This window comes from Chrysochloris asiatica, unplaced genomic scaffold, assembly GCF_000296735.1.
Source record: "Chrysochloris asiatica unplaced genomic scaffold, ChrAsi1.0 scaffold00234, whole genome shotgun sequence".
NCBI classification, from domain to species: domain Eukaryota; kingdom Metazoa; phylum Chordata; class Mammalia; order Afrosoricida; family Chrysochloridae; genus Chrysochloris; species Chrysochloris asiatica.
This window is the reverse complement of record NW_006408752.1, coordinates 725,713-746,173: the sequence shown is the minus strand read 5'-3', so window position 1 is coordinate 746,173 and position 20,461 is coordinate 725,713. Positions and strand designations below refer to the sequence as shown.

The window sequence follows — 20,461 nt, the reverse complement described above, 5'->3', positions numbered from 1 at the left end:
ATACCCATGTCAAAACAAGGTGGAATTTTCTCAACAGTAAATGGTTTAACAGATGACAAAACTGAGGCCCTGATCAGTTGGCCATAGTGTGAATTTATATCCAGAGTTCAGGCTCATGTTGACTAAGACACAGCACTGCTTCCATTGTGGATCTGTGCAGTAGTAATCTTGATTGGAGCAGATAGATTACAGCCAAGAAAACTCCTGAAGAGTTTCTGTATGGGTTTGAATAAGCAATCCTTCAGTTACCATGTGTCATGCCACCAGGCTCCTTTCATATCCTAAAGGAACCTAGTGGCATGGCACATGGTAACTGAAAGATGGGTCAAGTAGGATGGCTAAAACAAGAAAGAAAATACCAAGTGTTAACAAGGATGCGGAGAACTGGATCCACTTACCATGAGTGGTAAAAACGTGAAATGATGCAGTCACTGTGGAAAAAAATCAAGCATTTCCTCAAAACTTTAAATGTGAAGTTACTATATGATACAGCAATTCGATTTTGAAGTATTTCCCAAGAGAAATAAGAGCATATGTCCACACAAAACTTGTATATGAATGTTCATAACAGTATCATTCAGTTAAAAGGTAGAAACAGCTCAAATGTCCATCAACACATGAATAGATAAATAAAAGGTGGTATTTCCATCCAATGAAACATTATTAGGCCATACCAAGGAATGAAGTACTGATTTATACTACAACATGGGTGAACCTTGAAAAAAGCATGCTAGATGAAAGCATCCAGTCATAAAGTTCTCATATTCTATGATTCCATTTATATGAAATATCCAGATTAAACAAAACTATATAGAGAAAGTAGATTAATGGTTGAACAGAAAGTAGATTAATGGTAACAGTGATATTGGGGAAAGTGGGGAGTGACTACTAATAAGTACCTCATTTATTTTGGGGATAAAGAAAATCTTCTAAAATTGGTTGCGTTGATAACGGCCAAACTCTGTGGACATACTTAAAACCATTGACTTGTACATTTCAAATGGAAATTGCATGGCATGTGAATTGTATTTCAATATATCTATGCTGTTCAAATTTTTTTTTAATAAGAAAACTGTCTCATACTCTTGAGAGAATACATGAATCATTCAATTTCATATAGACAATGTACTAATTACGAAGAGTCGTATCTATTCATGAAAATAGAATATCACTTTTGCAGCAAAAAGAATGCTACAATTTAGCTTTGTTTGTTTTGCTAATTCATTCTGGCCGTCTTCTCAATTAATAAACATTAGTAAGATTGATGCATTTGAGTTATGGTGTTGGAGGAGAATATTGAAAGTACCAGGGACCACCAAAAAACAAACAAATCTGTACTGGAAAAAGTACAGCCAGAATGTTCTTTAGAAGCCAGGATGGTCAGATTTAATCTCTCATACTTCAGACATATTATCAGGAGGGACCAGTCCCTGGAGAAGGACATCATGTTTGGTAAAGTGGAGGGTCAGCGAAAAAGAAAAAGGCCCCCAATGAGGTCAGTTGGCACAATGGCAGTAACAATAATTTCAAGCATAGCAACGATTGTGAGGTTGGCACAGGATGAGGCAGGGTTTCATTCTGCTGTGCATAAGGGCTCTATGAGTTGGTATTGACTTAGCAGGACCTAACTACAATGGTAAATCAAACCAAACCCCACTACTGTTAAGCCAATTCTGACTTACAGCAACCCTACAGGACAAAGGAAGTTCTGGTGCTATTCCATAGGAAAAGCACTAGACTGTTAACCACAAGGTCACAATTCAAACCCACCAGCTGCTCCTCAGAAACCCTATACAGGGTCACTGTAAGTTGGAATAGACATGAAAGCACTTAAGTACAATAACAACAGAGGACAAAGAATTGCTCATTAGGGTTTCTGAGGTTGTAATCTTTATGGGATGCAATCATCCATTAAATAAAATATGGTGGGTGATATAAATTTAGTAGCTAGACTTTGAAGAGAATGTGTAAAGAACACAATTCTCAAGATTTTTACAAAGAGTTCACCAATGCAGATGAGGCTACGGGTAGCACACATGTATGTGATCTGCTGCTCTAAGGAGACGGTATTGGTTAGCTGTCCCCTGAAGAAGGCCAGTTTCTGGTGAATTTTCATATATTGCTTATAACAGCCTTTCCTTAGTGCATTTTCTCTGAGGAGCTTCATCAAACTTCAAGACAGATGGCATCCCTCTCTTTTGCTAATTTTTAATCCTAGCAACATCTTTACCATCTCTCTAACTTTTAAGTTGTTTGATGGAGTTGACTAATTTTTGCTCTAAACTCATATGGTCTCATTTATCTATTTCCCTAGGATCACTCTCTGTCTCTCATTCAGATTGAGTTACTCCATCAATTTTACTATCATCCCCTCCCCACTTGATTAAATCCTAAATTTCATCATCAGAGTATTTTAGGGAGATAATATGTTATAAAATTTCAAGTAATTTTTAATTAACATCGTAATATGTTCATAATTGCATTTTCCACAAAGTTCTTTAAACTTTAGGAAGCCTCATCAAAAGCAGACTTTGAACTCAAATACTTAGCACTTTTTCTAAAATATAATACAGTAGACTTCTCAGGTTAATGAATTATGTTATGTAGCTGCTTTCTTTATATTAAGTTATAAAAATAATATTGATACATTTTTAACATTATTTTCCAAGTATCTGCTAAATAGCTCTATACAAGCATAGAATGAGAACACTTATAACCTCTGCACTAAATTGTACTGAATGCATGCTATTGGAAGACAAGTCTCTAGTATTAAATTAGTTAGTGACATTAATTTAATATCATATGGCTAATATACAGGAAGACTGTAGAAGAATCGATGCTTTTGAGTAATGGTGTTGGAGGAGAATATTGAAAGTGCCACGGGCTGCCAAAAGAACAAACAGATCTGTGTTGGAAGAAGTGCAACCAGCGTCTTGGAGGCCAGGATGGCCAAACCTTGTCTCTCATACTGCAGACATATTGCCAGGAGGGACTAGTTGCTGGAGAGGGATATCATGTTTGGTAAGGTGGAGGGCCAGAGAAAAAAAGGAAGACCCCCCAGCGAGATGGATTGGCAAAGTGGCAGCATCAATGAGCTCAAGCGTGGCAACAATTGTGAGGTTGACCCAGGACTGGGCAATGTTTCATTTTTGTGTGCATAGGGTCGCTATGAGTCAGTACCGACTTGATGGCACCTAACAACAACAACAACAACAATAATATACAGGTGATATAATGAAATCATGTACATCATGTAGCGTACAGTGGTAATGATGCAATTTAAATTATGGTATTGGTGAAGAATGTTGACTATACTATGTCTGTGAGGAGAATGAATAATTTTTAGAAGTACAACTTAGAAGCAAGGATGATGAGACTTTTCCTGATGTACATTGGACAGGGATCAGTCCGTGGAGAAAGTCATCATAATTGGTGAAGGGTCAGTGAAAAAGAGGAAGACCCCTAGCCAGATGGATTAACATTGACTGCCAACAATGGGCTCAAACCTAGAAAAGTTTTTGAGGATGATGCAGGGCTGAGCCATGTTACATTCTGATGTCCATAGGGTTGGTGTGAGCCAGAACTGATAGTTTGCTCAACAACACATGTATGTCTATGTCATGTTAGTTTAGTAGATTAAAACCACAACCCTTATTTTTAATTAGATACAAAACACATGGACTATAGTTTCTCCTAACAGATCCTTTTTGGATTGAAAATTTCACTTTGTCCATGCAGCCTAAGAGCTTATTTGTACCTGAAAAAGTTTACATGGCCTATGCAAAAAGCATGAGAATTTTCTGGCTACACAGATTTTGCACAAACTATTTTGGCTCTTTTGACTAACCTCAAGGGCCAAGTCAATAAGAAAACATCAAGTCAGTCAAAATATTGCTCAGTATTTTTTCTTGCTTCAAAAAATGGGTACAGTAATTTCATTAAATTTTAATTCTTTGTTGCATGAGTTTTTTGAAGCCCTCCTGTATCTGTAAACCAACTTAATGAATCATGTGTGCTCAAACCAGCAAACCAGTTCTGTCTTCATTCAGATCCCAATAGAATTGATGCTGCATCATTCCCATCACTTCAAATAATGACATGGCTTGGCCTTCTTTCTGGCCAGGAAAGAGCCTGAACTTCTTGTCTACCATAGGAGAGTACCCTTACGTGCCCTGGCAGGAACAGCACAGGGAAACTGGTGAAGACGGTAACACTGCTAAGGACTTAACTACCCAGATGAAGTGAGGTACTTCTGAATATTAACATTGCTACATGATGGATGTTTTCCAAACAAGTGTTCTTTCCACTTTGTCCAATGCAAATTCCACATCCTTTTGTATATTCTTGAACAATCCCACCTGTTGACACTTTGTTATCCCAAGAAAACCCCTGAAATATGGGAGGAACACCCATTGAAATGACTTATATTTTAGGTTTTTTAGTTATTTCTGAGAGAAAGGTGGCATTGCAGCCATCCATTAAAGCCACATACCATATCAAAGCTAAAAGTGTCACATAAAGGCACCACCTGTAGCTACTCTCTTGAAAAGAAAGTCCTTGGCAAACAATGGTGGGAGTGAGCCAGTTTAATCAGGCCAGAGTCAAGATCACTGAGACATAAATTAAGCATTCATCCTTGAGTAGCAGCCAAGCAGCCAAAGCCCCCATAATCCCAATTAATCCCATTTTGCGTACATGTCCTTGGGCCAAGGGCAGAGGGAAGAGAATTTGCACACGTTGGTTCTGCATGAGCTCTTTACCTTTACAGGGGGTGGGTCTGTAATAAAGGAGAGCACCTAAGCAAGTGTTCCTGTTCTGAAGAGGTAGCTGCAGAGCCCTCCCCTGCCTGGCTTCTGTGATCTGTCAGCAAGAATTTACTTCAAGGACATCCTACACTTTTTTGTAGAGTTAGAAGCTTTGACTCCTTTGAAGACAGGCATGCCATTGTTTCATTCTCCTTTGTTTGTACAACTGAATTCACTTCTCCATCACCTAGTCCTGCAGTTACACAGAGTGAATAAACACTACAACACATCCTGGAAGTCAGTTTTTGCCTATTGCTATTGTGCCAAAGTGCTCCTTGGAGGCCAGGATGGCTAAGCTTCGTCTCTCATACTTTGGACATATTGTCTGGAGGGAACAGTCACTGGAGAAGGATGTCATGCTGGGTAAGGGGGAGAGTCAGAGAAAAAGAGGAAGACCCCTAACGAGATGGATTGGCCAGGTGGCATCATTGATGGCATCAAGTGTGGCATCGGTAGTGAGGTTGGCCCAGGACTGGACATTGTTTCGTTCTGCTGTGCATGGGGTCGCTATGAGTCAGTTCCGACTCGAAGGCACCTGACAACAACAACATTGTGCTTTGGGGAAAAAGTTAACTAGTTTTCCAGCGATAGAAAATGTCTCTCTCTTCAGTGAGTAACAATTGTTTCCACAGAGAAAATCAGCCCATTGGGGCCACTGCTTAGCTCTCTTGCTCCTAGTGGGAAGGAAACTCTGTGGGGACTCCTCTTAGCAAACATGTACTTTCCTTGGCTACAGATTTGCTGAGCTCAGGCTCTCAGGTCCCCTTTCCACTTTTTCAGAAGTTAGCTCAGGCACCAGCTGACTGGAAGGGCTTCATGGTGGACACTCCTTGCTGACTTGCTCTTCTTTGGGCATGCTAGTAGGCCCTGTCACAGGTTCTTAGGATGCTTGTCTATTTGCAGGAGAGAAACAGGTTTTTTGGGCTCTAGGCTAAGCTGAATCATTTATATTTCAAGCCACTGAAGGTGATGGAGCTGTAGGCCCTGCCTGTGGGAAGTGGCCTACAAAGAAACCTGCACGCATCTCACTGCTGGGAAGAAGGAGAGACACTGATACTTTTCATGCAAAATCAAATTTAGGACAAGGAGGGTCTGTGGGTTTTTATTTTAGCTGCAATGAGTCCTTATCACTTAAGATGTTTTTTTTCCTGAAGAGTATCAAGTTTAATTTCCAGAATTTCAGTTGCTTGCTTAAAAAATAAATTTAACATGTTTTTGTTAAGTGTGGTCTACTCTGTTCCAACTCATAGTAATCCTGTATAGGGTTTCCAAGGAGCTGTTAGTGGGTTTGAACTCCCAACCTTGCAGTAGCAGTCCAGTGTTTACCCTACAGTACCACACCAAGAGCCCAAATTTAATGTTAAGAAATTTAATAAAAAGTCATTAAAATCAAGTCACCTCATGGCCACAGAGGACTAGACAGGAGTGTGAAGTGTCCAGCTGATATGAAGTGAGGGGAAATGCACAAGAAGATGTATACCTGCAGATAGTACCCACTTGACCAGGCTGCAATGACTGAATGATCAGAACTTGACTAGAAGAAGAAAGAAGAGGGAAAAAAAAGAGTAATCCACTACAATTTGATGAACTTGACTTATACTTATGGATGTAGTAGCTCAAAAGAGGGAACAAATCTTTACAGCGCGGATCATTCCCAACCTCTCGGTACACAGGGTTGATGGGGATGGGCACCTGAGACATTGGCTACTTCAAATGGGGGTTGGGGGATACAAGGGCAAAAAGTGATGGGCTTACAACTTTTCAAGAGGGAGCCTAGTTCCAGAGGGTACAGGGGGAGGTAGAATCTAAACTGAGTAGTTTCCAATCTGTTGGGTCAGGGCTGATGAAAAGAGATGGGGATTTGACTCTCATGGTACAATAGTGAATAATTGTTATCAGGGCTGACTGTGAGAGTTGTAAATGTAAAGGCAGATGTTTTGTAACAAAAGGAGGGGATTGGTTGATTTTGCAGTCCAGGAGCGGAGGTCCCTGGGACCATCAAGTGAGAAAAGCAGAGTGTGGGACCCTACCTAAAGAAGCAGTGACGCCAGAGATGGAAGCAGAGACGATGATGTGGAGAGATGGAGCGGCTGGGGACTCTGGACTTAAGAGAGGGAGAGGGGCTGTGTGCTGATGGCTGGGAGGCAGGCTTGAAGGGTGTACCCTTTGGTTGTTTGATGATGCATGGAGGGGACTGTAATCATTGCAATGAAATGAAATATGATAGGATGAATGTAAAGCTAATGTTCTCCCATGTAAACTATCATATAATTCACAATAAAAACTTAAAAAAAAAAATCATGTCACCTAAGTGTGGTGCTGTAAGATAAGCACTGGACTGCTGACTACAGGTTGGTGGTTCAAGCTCACCAGCTACTCCTCAGAAACCCTATACAGGATCACTATGAATCAGAACTGATTCAATGGCACTTAACAACAACAACAATTATATTTCTAACAGTAGAAGATGCTACATTAAATATTTTTTCCCAGGTACTGCTGGGTGGACTTGAACCATCAATCTTTCAGCTAATAGCCAAGCCCATTAACTGTTTGTACCACCCAGGGACTCCAGTAGTTTCATCCATAATTACCCTGTATAGGGTTTCCAGGGAGCAGCTGGTGAGCTTGAACCACCAACCTATAGTCAGCCGACCTTACGGTTCAAACCAACCTTGCAGTCCAGTGCATTAACCCACAGAGCCACACCAGGACTCCTGCACCAGTATGTCATTTATACTTTATCTATAAGTATGGGGATGCAGGGTAAAAATATTTCAATGGCAAAGGTGCTTAATCTTAGAGAAAGCAGCCACCAAACCAGCTCCTGTCTTTAATGTATATAATCAGCTTCTGAAAGCTGGGGACTCACAGAGGGCTAGAGCTGAGTGTGAAGCATCCAACTGATATGAAGGGAGGGGAGATGCAAAAGAACACCCAAATTTGCAGATAGTACCCACTTGACCTAGCCTCGATGGCTTCATAATCAGAACTTCACTAGAGAAAGATAAAAAGAAAGCAATTTTTAATAAAGGAAATTGCTACAATTTGATGAACTTAACCTATACTCATGGAGGTCGTCATCGTCGTGATGTGCCGTGGAGTCAGTTCCAACTCATAGTGACCCTGTACAGGGTTTCCAAGGCTGTAAATCTTTATGGGAGCAGAAAACCTCATATTTCTCCCACGGAACAGCTGGTAGTTTTGAACTGTTGACCTTAAGTTTCACAGCCCAATTCATAACCACTACACTACCAGAGTTGTTGTTGTTGTTAAGTGCTGTTGAGTCGGATCTGACCCATAGCGACTCTGTATAGGGTGTCCTAGGAGCAGCTGGTGAGCTTGAACCACCAACCTTGCAGTTCAAACGGCTTTGCGGTCTGGCACATTAACCCACAGCGCCACACCAGGACTACCGGAGTAGTAGCTCTAAATACCAACAGAGGGGGAAGGAGTCTTCACATCAAGTATCAATGCTATCCCCTCTATATACAGGGTAGATAGGGACAGGCAACTTAGACATTGGCTACCTAAAATGTTGTTTTTAAGTGCCATTTAGTCGATTCTGAGCCATGGCAAGCCTGTATAGAGTTTCCAAGGAGTAGCTAGTGAGCTTGAACTGCCGACCTTGCAGTTCAAATGGCTTTGCAGTCTGGTGCATTAACCCACAGCGCCACACCTAAAATGAGGGGGTGATAAAGGCACAAAGTGACTGGCTTACAAGGTTTCAAGAGGGAGTTTAGTTAACAGTGTGTGGGAGAAGACATAGTCTCCACTGAATAGTTTTCATCTTGTCTAGATGGGTCTGGTTAAAAGAGATGGGGATAAGATTCTTATTATTCAATAGTGAGTAATTGTTATCATGACTAATTGAGACTGTCACAACTATAAAGGTAGAAGTTTTGTAACAAAAATGGGGGAGTAGTTAATCTTACAGTCCAGAAACAGAGGACCCTAGGACCATCAAGGGACAAGAGCATAACCAGAATGGGAGACCTTATCCAGAGAAGCAGGGATACCGGAGATGGAGGCAGAGATGGGGACATGGAGAGAGGGAGCAGCTGAGGACTCTAGATTCATGGGAAGAGAGGGACTGAGAGCTGGGGGCCAGGAGGCTGACGTGCGGAAGGTACCATTTGGTGGTGTAAATTATTATATATGCCCAAGTGTTTAAAAAGGAAAAACAAAAAAGCTAACGTGAATAGAGAGAAATATTGTTATCTGATGGTACATGGAGGGGATTATAATCATTATAATGAAACAAGGTGTATGATGTGTTGAATGTAAAACTGATGATCTGCCTTGTAAACTTTCACTCAATTCACAATAAAAACTTAAAAAAAGAAAAGAAACGAAACTTGGGAGCTTTCAGAATATCTTTGTGTCAGAAAGAGAGTTGCTCTCTTCTGTCTTTGTTGTTGTTAAGTGCCATCAAATCGGTTCTGACTCATAGAGGAGTGACTGGCAGGTTTGAGCAGCCTACCTTGAGTTTCAAACCTACCTTGTGGTCCAATGCTTATCCTATAGTGCCACACCAGGACTCCCTCTTCCATCTGGGGGGAACTAAATGTATAGGTAAAAAATGGGCAACAGTGTGTTTTGAAAATGTAAGAAAACTCTTTATATCCAAACACTGCCAATGACTTCCCGAATGGAAGGGGAGCAGAAACTGCTTTAGACATCTCAATTGCTAATTTCTCTCTCTAATCTATTTACAAGGTGCCCTGATGGCACAATGGGTTAGGCACTGGGCTGCTAACCACAAGGTTGTTGGTGTTAAGTGACGTCGAGTCGGCTCCAACTCACAGCGATCCAGTATAGGGCTTCCAAGGAGTGGCTGGTGAGTTTGAACCGCCGACCTTGTGGTTCAACTTACCTAGCGGTCCAGTGCTTTATCTCACAGCGCCACACCAGGTCTCCAAGGTAGTTGGTTCAAACCCACCAGTCACTCCTCAGGAGAAAGATGAGGTTGTCAGTTCCCATAAAGATTTACAGTATAGGAAACCCTATATAGGGTTGCTATGAGTTGGAATCAACTCTTTGGCAGTGGGTAATATGTTTACATCACAAGAAAATACCACTTTTTTCATTAGAAAATGAATGCCTTTGCTTTTAAACATCTTATATTGTTTTAAAGTGAAGTGAGATTGCCTTACGTCTGAACTTCTCTCCTCATCTCCTTGCTCATGGCCAAAGAGCCTATTTCAAACTCCTGGTAATACTCCTCGGATTATTACCATATCCTCATGCTTCTTGCCTGTCTCAAGTCTGTCCATTCCACATCCCATGCAGGTGAAATAAGCTTTCTAAAATGAAAATTGGATTATATTATACCTGTGCTTGTGCCCCCCCCCCTTTTTTTAATGTTTTATTGTGAATTACGTGATAGTTTACATGGGAGAATATTAGTTTTACATTCATCCTATCACATATCATTTCATTGCCATGGTTACAATCCCCTCCATGCATCATCAACCAACCAAAAGGTATCCCCTACAAGCCTGCCCCCTGGTCATCAGCACACAGCCCCTCTCCCTCTCTGGGTCTAGAGTCCCCAGCTGCTCCATATCTTCCCATCATCATCTCTGCCTCCATCCCTGGCATCACTGTTTTTATGGGTAGGGTCCCAGACTCCACTCTTCTTCCTTGATGGTCCCAGGGACCTCCGCTCCTGGACTGCAAAGTCAACCATTCTCATCCTTTTGCTACAAAATGTCTACCTTTACATTTCCAACTCTCGCAGTCAGTCCTGATAGCAATTATTCACTATTGTACCACCAGAGTCCTAGCCCATCTCCTTTCATCAGCCCCGCCCAGACAGATTGGATACTACTCCGTGAAGATTCTACCTTCCTCCAGGCCCTCTGGATCTAGGCTCCCTCTTGAAAGCTTGAAAGCCAGTCACTTCTTGCCTTTGTAGCCATCCCCCCTCCATTTTGTGTAGCCAATGTCCAAGTTGCTCGTCCCTGTCTACGCTTAGATGGCCCTTAGATGGCTCCTATATCAATTAGGAAATTCCATAAGATGAATAACAACCCACTACAAAAATCCCAGGGGCATGCAACAACGAGCATTTATTGGTCTATGAGTCTGGAAGTCAGCTGGTGGGTGGTGGTGGTGTGTGGGGGGCAGTAAGGGTCAGCTAACCTAGGCTGGGCTTGGTTACCATGATTTGGTTGTGGTTCACATTCTTGCATCCTGCTAGTCCAGTCAAGTTTTCATGGTTATGCAGAGATGCAAGTTGGGGAAGGAAAAAACACACAGACCTCTTAAAGTGTAGGATTGAAGCTGGTACACTGTCATACCAGCGTATCATACTAGCCGAAGCTACTTACACGAATAAACCCAAAGTCAAGAAGAAACATACTTTATATCTTCGGGTGTAAATGCAGAAAGGGGTGGAGAATTGGTGCCTGATTCAGTCTTTCACAGACCCTCACATTTAAGGATAAATATACTCTTCTTAAGGAGCTCTGGTGGCAATTTGTGTTAGGTGTTGGACTGCTAACCACAAGGTCTGTGGTTCAAACCCACTAGCTGCTCCTCAGGAGAAAGATGAGGCTGACTGTTCCCATAAAGATTCACAGTTTAGAAAACCCTCTGAGTTGGCATTGACTCTATGGCAGTGAGTTTTGGGTTTCCTTTCCTTAGTGAGGCACAGATTGTACTCCGGAGGGCATGCTGGGATAGCTCTTTAACCTCAATTCCTACTGCTTTATTCTTTGTTCTTTCTACTCAAGATATTCTGAACTATCTGTACATCCCTGAGAGTCTTCTGTTGTTATTTCTGGACTTGTCTTTGTTTGTGTTACTCTCTTAGCCCTCACCAGTCAAATGCCCATGTAGTCATGGCCTTCACTCAGGTGTTACATTTTCATGATCAAGCCCCTCCTCAAGGCAGCCAATTTTCAGCCCCCACCTGGTGTGGTTCTGTGGGATAATCGCTGGACTGCAAGGTCAGTAGGAATCACAAGCTCACCAGCCGCTCCTTGGAAACCCTATACAGGGTCACTATGGGTCACAACTGACTTACCAGCACTTACCAACAACAAACAAAACCTTTATCCCAGTAGAACTGACCACACCCCTTCTGTCTCCATTGTGTCTTGAGTATACAATGTGGCCTAAGCACCAAGAAGTCTTCGCCTTTTCCTATTATACATTCCAACTGGAGAAGGGAAGAGACTTGCAGTGTATTTGCCTTATGAAACTCTACGTCCGTGGAGTGTGCTAAGGAAATCAGAGGTCAAATCCCTGTCTACTATGTTAATACCCAGTGCCACCAACCCCAATTCTTGGAAGAGAACCTAAAACCAGGATGTAAATGAGGCTGTCCTGTCCACTGTTGCAGGAAAGAAAAGGGAGAGATTTGCTTTATGAATGACTGTCTTTGAGGTCCAGATGACTTTGTATGCTGCTGTGATTCAAATCACATTATGTTTTTCTTGGTCAATAAACTCTCACTTTGGAGTGGTGTGTACCAACCCTTCTTTAAGGCCTCATTGGGCTTTGTGTTTGAGGATCGCTCCTGGCAAAAACGCCGTTACTATTCCATCACTTGGGTTTATAAATAACAAAGTGATGAGTCAGTTAGGGACAAATGTGGGCACAGAACATACAACAAGAAACAGTAGAATTACTGTTATTTGTTTGCTTGAGGGAAACAAGTAAATCAAAGAAGAAGAAAACAACTCCAAATTTATTCAACCAAGAGGCACCAATGACCCCACTCCCTAGGCTTTACATATTCAAGAGAAAACGAATTACAGCATCAACAAATGCTTTACTACTACCAGGAGAGGGGAGGAGCTGCTTCATCTACTGCTTCCATTGCTAATTTCCTTAAATTCAGGGCAATGTGCAAAATGACTCTATGCCAATATCACATGCTACAAAGCAGAGTTCATTTGGGTGGTTCTGGCAAAGAAATCGTTTGTTAATGTTGTTAATGTACACTAGAAGATATCTGATGTGAAATTCATAATTGAAATGTTATGAGCAGTTTAGCATATGGATCCTTCACATCCACTTAATTGCCAGTTTAGTAATAATTTTATGTAATGAGACGTTATTAATAATACGTGAAATACTAAATTGACGTAAAGCCCTAAAAACATAATACGACATTTGCCACTAAAAGAATATTATGATTCCAGGTGTCTTTACTACAATTTCAAAAACATATATGATGTTATATAAAATCTTAATCTTTAGAAACAACTTGCTTAGGATGTATTTCAAATTTATTCTTCAAATTTATAATCCCTTGGGTAAAAAGTGTAAAAGTTTCCCTGCCTTTATAGTGTCACATGGCAACTATTCCTTGAAGCTCTCACGCCATTTGATGTGTCAGCCTGCTCTTCTGTGGCAGAGCTGTCATTTGATGTGGCAGGAGGGGAAACCCAATCAGAAGAGTCAAAATGTTTATCTAAACCCAAAATATAAGGAAACACAAGCCAAATGCTCAGCATTGAAAGATTCCTCAAAAAAAGTTTTTTTTTTTTCTTCATCTTAGGACAATTCCTAAATGGAATGCATAGATAGATATCCTAGGCATTAGTGAGTACTGCAGGTTAATGGGCTGGACTTCAAGGTCACTTTGAACTGCAAGGTTGGCATTTCAACCTCACCAGCCGCTCCTCAGAAACACTATACAGGGTTGCTATGAGTCAGAACCAACTCAATGGCACTTAACAACAACAGCAATAAGTGAGCTGAAATGGACAGGTATTGGCCATTTTGAATGGCAAATTGAAAAGAAATGGTGCTACCATCAGAAAGAGCATTTCCAGAACTAGTTTGAAGTACAATGGCTGTCTGTGATAAGATAATATCCATTTGTTACATGGCAGGCCAGTCAGTACCACTGTTAATGAAATTTACACACCAACCACTAAAGCCAATGATAATGAACAGTTCTAACAACCTTCTTCAGTCTGAAATTGATCAAACATGCAATCAAGATGCATTGATAATCACTGGTGATTGGAATGTGAAAGCTGGAAACAAAGAGAAAGAGCCAATAGTTGGGAAATATGGCTCTGGTAATAGAAATTATGCTGGAGATTGTATGATAGAATTTTGCAAGACCAGTGACTTACTCATTGCAAATACCTTTTTTCAACAACATAAATAGTGATGAAGAAGTGCAGTCAGAGTGTTCCTTGGAGGCCAGGATGACCAAACTTTGTCTCTCATACTTTGGACATATTGTCAGGAGGAACCAGTCACTGGAGAAGGATACAATTCTCCAGTTTGGTATGATGGAGGGTCAGAGAAAACGAGGAAGACCCCAGTGAAATGGATTGACAAAGTGGCAGCATCAATGGGCTCAAGCATGGCAACGATAGTACGGTTGGCCCAGGTTCTGGCAGTGTTTCGTTCTGCTGTACATAAGGTCACTATGAGTTGGTACCGACTCAATGGCACCTGACAACAACAACAACATACACATGGACCTCACCAGATGGAATACACAGGAATCAAGACTGCAAGGCAGATTGTGGAATGGACCGTCAATTACCTATATTCAACTTCAAGCTGAAGCTGAACAAAACTAAAATAGTCCACTAGAACCAAATTAGGACCTTGAGAATATCACACCTTAATTTAGAGACCAGCTCAAGAACAGCTTTGATACATTAGACACTAATGACAGAAGACCAGAGGAGATGTGGGATGACATCAATAAAGCAATCAATGAAGATAGCAAAAGGTCATTGAAAAGACAGTAAAGAAAGAAAAGACCAAAGTGGATGTCATAAGATACTCTGAAACTTGTTCTTGAATATAGAAAAGCTAAAGCAAGTGGAAAAAAATGAGGATGTAAAAGAACTGGCTACAAAAATTTCAAAGGGCAGTTTGAGAGGACAGTGTCAAGTATTATAATGAAATGTGCAAAGACCTGGGGTTAGAAAACCAAAAGGGAAGAACATGCTCAGCATTTCTCAAGCTGGAGGAACTGAAGAAAAAATTTCAAGCCTCGGGTTGCAATATTGAAGGATTCTATAATCAAAATATTGAATTATGCAGGATGTATCAAAAGAAGACAGAGGAATACACAGAGTCACTGTACCAAAAAGAATTGCTCGACATTCAAATGTTTCAAGCGTTATCATATAATCAAGAATTGATGATACTGAGGGAAGAGTTCCAAGCTACACTGAAGGCATTTGAGAAAGAAAAAAAAATGCTCCAGGAATTGACAGGATGAATACAAATTGAAATCTTTTAATAAATTGTTGCAGTGCTGGAGGCACTCACTCATTTATGCCAAGAAAATTTGAAGACAACTACCTAGAAATGATTTGTACCCATTCCAAAGAGAGGTGACCCAACAGAATGTGGAAATCCTCTAACAATACCATAAAATTACATGCAAATAAAATTTTGTTGAAGATAATTTTTAAAGTATTGCTGCAGTACATCAATAGGGAGCTGCCAGAAATTCAAGCCGGATTTAGAAGAGGATGTGTAACAAAGGATATCATTGCTGACATCAAATGGATCTTGGCTGAAAGCAAAGACTACCTGAAGGATGTTTACACGTGCATTATCGATTATGCAAAGGCATTTGACCGTGTGGATCATAGCAAACTGTGGATAGTAATGAGAATGATGGGTATTCCAGGTTACTTAACTGTGTTCATGAAGACCCTATACATAGAACAAGAGGATGGTGTTCTAACAAAACAAGCAGAGACCTACTGGTTTAAAATTAGGAAAGGTGTGTCCCAGGGTTGTATCCTTTCACCATACTTCTGGTAGCGTAGTGGTTACGAATCGGGCTGTGAACCTTAAGGTCAGCGGTTCGAAACTACCAGCCGCTCCGCGGGAGAAAGATGAGGCTTTCTACTCCCGTAAAGATTTACACCCTCGGAAACCCTGTACAGGGTCGCTATGGGTCGTACCCGACTCGATGGCACTTAACAACAACAACATTCAATCTGTATGCTGAGCAGATAATCCAATAAACTCTATTATATGAAGAAGAACATGGCATCAGGATTGGAGGAAGGTTCGTTAACACACTGATATATGCAGATGACACAACCTTACTTGCTAGAAGTAAAGAGGACTTTAAATACCGATGAAGATCAATCCTATAGTGTGGATTGCACTTCAATGTTAAGAAAACCAAAATCCTCACAACTGGACCAATAGATAATACCATGATTAACAGAAAAAGACTGAAGTTGGTAAAGACTTCATTTTGCTTGAATCTACAACCAACACTCATGGAAACAACAGTCAAGAAATCCAATGACGTATTACATCAAGCAAATCTGCACAAGATCTCGTTAAAGTGTTCATGAACAAAGTTGTAACTTTGAGAACTAAGGTGAGCCTGATGCAAGCGAAGATATTTCCCATAGTCTTATATGCAGGTGAAATTTGGACAATGAATAAGGAAAACTGAAGAAGAATCTATTTAAGATTGCATTTAAATTATAGCATTCAAGAACAATACTTAAAGCACCATGTACTACCAGAAGAACAAACACACCTGTTTTGGAAGAAGTACAGGCAGAATGCTTGGTAGAAGTGAGGATGACAAGACTTCATCTCTCTTACTTTGGACATGTTGTCAGGAGGGACCAGTCCCTGGAGAAAGACATCATGCTTGATAAGGTGGAGGGTCAGTAAAAAAGAGGAAAACCCCCAGTGAGATGGATTGACATGGTGGCAGCAATAAGGGCTCAAACGTAACAAGTGTGAAGATGGCTCAGGACCTGGCAGGGTTTCATTCTGTTGCACATACAGTTGCTACTAGCATTTTGGCTATACTGCTTCCAACACAGACTTGTTGGTTCTTCTGGCAGCCCATGGTACTTTTAATATTCTCCTGTAATACCGTAACTCAAATGCATCAATTCTTCTGCAGTCTTCCTTATTCACTGTCCAGCTTTCACATGCATATGAGGTTATTGAAAATGCCATGGTTTGGGTCAGGCACACTTTAGTCCTCAAACAGACACCTTTACTCTTGAACATTTTAAAGAGGTCTTGTGCAGCAGATTTGTCTAATGCAATACAACATTTGATTTCTTTACTGCTGCTTCTGGGTGTGTTAATGGTGATCTGAGCAAAATAAAATCTTTGACAATTTCAGTATTTTCTCCATTATTTGATGTGGTAAGGATTTTTGCTTTCTTTACATTATGGTACAACCCATACTGATCTTCTTTGATCTTCATCAGTAATGACCCTATAGGACAGAGTAAACAGCCCCATAGGGTTTCCTAGTTTATAAAATTTTTGGAAGCAGACATTCATGTCTTATTCCCGTGGAGCTGTTGGTGAGTTTAAATCAGCAGCCTTTTGTTTAGCAGCTGAGAGCTTTCACCACTGTGCTAAAAGGGGCTCCTACATCAGGGCTCCTAAACACATACATGTTTTAGAAAAAAAAATTAAGTTTAGTCCATAAAATTTCTTTTTCTTGCTTTTATTTCAGCAGATTTACTGAAGATGTTATAATAAAGTCATACCTACATGATTTAAAGAAGTATAATTATATTCCAAATGAAAATTTAAATATATTTTTATAAAGTATCAATTAAATACAAAAAACTTAAATGGCCTTTTTATCTATCTATTCAAAAATTTTTTTCTTCTGAAATATTCAAAAGCATTTACTCAACATTAAAAAACAACAATTATAACAAATATTAAACTTTTAATCCATTTGTTTAGATAATGCTGAACTTTTTATTTAATATTTTGACATTGTAATGAAATTTTAAGTATTTTATAAAGATAACACTATTTCCAAATTATGAATGCCCATCTAATTTACCAATGCAAAGAACTATTGTTACACTTCCACATTTTAGGTCTAGATTTATATATGGATGTGTGTGTGTGTGACACTATAGGTTAAGCACAGGACTTCTACCCACAAGGCCAGCTTTTCAAACCCACCAGTCACTCCATGGGATTAAGACGTATCTTTCTGTTCTCACAAAGCTTTATATTCTCAGACACCATGTACAGGGTCGCTATGAGGTGGAATCAATTCAATGCCAGTGGGTTTGAGGGTGTATATAAGAGCAATATTAATTGTTTAATACTGCAAAATATTTCTCAGCTACCAGGCATAGCTGTTGTATAGATTATACTATGCCCTGAACTATGAATCAGAACTCAACTGGAACATGAAGAGAAGTTAGAGAATAGATGCTAAGTACTACTGGGAAACAATGCTTCATAATGTAAGAGTCTATCTATTGCCTTCATGCTGACAGGAAGGATTTGACAAGTTAATTAATTTGTCTTTTCTCTTACCTCAGCACTTCAGCCACTTAAATCCCCCTGCACTCAAAAATAATGTCCCTCTCTGAAGCTGGTAGTTGCACAACTGAGATACCTTCTCAGCATTTGGAAGTAGTGACCTTTTGCTTTGAAGACACAGGACAGACCATGTGGGAAAGTGTATCTCTGCGGCCTGAAATGTGTTACTCATGTGAGCTGATGTTTGGGGATTTGGGGGCCCTTTAGCTGCACGGAGCACAGGATACCAAGTGTCAGAGGTGAATACTTGTTCCTCAGTAAATTTCTCTCTCACTCTCCCCCTTAATCCCCCTCCCTCCGTGTGTGTGTGTGTGTGTGTGTGTGTGTGTGTATGATTGCAGCCTCAGAGCAAAGCTATCTCTTGCCTAGGTCTCTGTGAAGCTCAGAATTTAGTGCATACAGAAAGAGTTTAACAAATCTTTTCATGCCAACTAACAGCATTGTCTCATAGACTAAAAATTTCCCCTTATAAGCTTTTTGATTTGAGCCATACTATAGCACAAATCTTCCCCCATCTATTGATGGTATATTTTGAAAAAAGTGACCATCACCTTTGGAATTTTGTACCTATGCCCAAGGCTGATTCTGCTTATTCATATAGATGGTCATACTGCTTGTTGAAGTACTGAAAGCAGTCACTGTCCTGAAACCCATGAGTACCTACCAGTCTCATCTTCTCCTTCTAGATTCTTCAACAGTTCCACTCAGATTCTCTTCAGGATTCCACTTCAGAATCTCAGTTCCTTGGTTTGTTCAATATTTTTAGTATCACCCTAGTACATGTTTTAAGGAAAAACAGAAGTGCAAGCAAAAGGACAATAAAGTATTGTCATTGCTGTTGTTAAGTGTTGTCAAATCAGTTCCAATTCATAAAGACTCTGTATAGGACTCCAGAAGCTTTAAATCTTTGCAAGAGCCAAAAGCCTCATCTTTTTCCCATGAGCTGCTGGTGGTCTCAAACCACCAATTTTGTGGTTCACAGTCCATTGCTTATCATATAGAGACTTATCATATCATATATATGCTTATCATATATATGTGTGTGTGTGACACTATAAGTTAAGCACAGGACTGCTACCCACAATAATTATTTACACTTATATTAAATAAGTAAATTTGAGAGAAGTATCATTACTTGGGATGATATTTCTGGATGGCACCAACTCTGGACAACAAAAGGGAGATGTGATACCCTTTTTACTGTGACATTAGATGTTGAAATCTGACTCAGGGTTAACACTCCTTCCATAACTGACAGATGTTCAGTGGCTTTTGTCAAGTGAGTTGGTGGCCTTTATCCAATTCCAAGTGGCCAGATGTCCAAATCACTAAAATCACCATTCTAAGCTGATGGGGGAGCTGATTAAAGTCCTTCTTTGGCTTTTTGGCTCAGAGTCAGAACTGAGAGCAGAGATTGAGACAGTCCTGAAGAACAGCTACATATATTCTGATTTGGAGGAAAAACCGAATGTCTAAATCTTCCCAGCATTGGCCATTTTGAAGATAAATCTAGATTTTAGTCTTCATGAAAAGTTACTTTAACACTTTTCAAAAAGTCTACGAGGAAAATATTGAGCACTAAAATTATTTGTCCTATTTTAGTATTGCATATTTTCTATACTGAACTTTCTATATAAGCTGGTGGAGATGAAAAAGGGAGTAACAGTAGAATTCGTAAGGTGAAATCAATTGGTTTAATTTCTACAGCCCAAGCCCATGTAGCCTCTTCCAACCACAGGTTGGAATTTAGGGTACAAACGCTGGACAGTGAATAAGGAAGACCGTAGAAGAATTGATGCTTTTGAATTACGGTGTTGGAAGAGAATATTGAAAGTGCCATGGGCTGACAAAAGAACAAACAGATCCATGTTGGAAGAAGTGCAGCCAGAATGCTCCTTGGCGGCCAGGATGGCCAAACTTCGTCTCTTATACTTCAGACATATTGTCAGGAGGGACCAGTCACTGGAGAAGGATATCATGTTTAGTAAAGTGGAGGTTCAGAGAAAAAGAGTAAGACCCCCAGTGAGATGGATTGGCAAAGTGGAAGCATCGATGTCCTCAAGCATGGCAATCATTGTGAAGTTGGCCCAGGACCGGGCAGTGTTTCATTCTGTTGTGCACAAGGTTGCTATGAGTCAGTACCAACTTGATGGCACCTAACAACAACAACCCAGAGACTGGCCCAGCTTCCAGAATTTGCCTGTTATAGGTCAGAGGCAGACCCAGGTTTTGTGGATTCTTGTTCATTCCCATGGAGTTGGCTCTGACTGATAGAGACTATGTGTACAACAGAATGTAGTGTTTTCCAGTTCTGTGCAATCTTCAAAATCACTGTTATGCTCAAGGCCCTTGTTGTTGCCACTGTG

The 20,461-nt window shown here is 40.4% G+C and overlaps 1 pseudogene; it reads left to right on the top strand.

Moving 5' to 3' along the window:
• The window catches only part of LOC102821230, an 84,855-nt pseudogene extending 81,009 nt beyond the window's left edge, over positions 1–3,846 (top strand).
• The last annotated feature ends 16,615 nt before the right edge of the window (positions 3,847–20,461 follow it).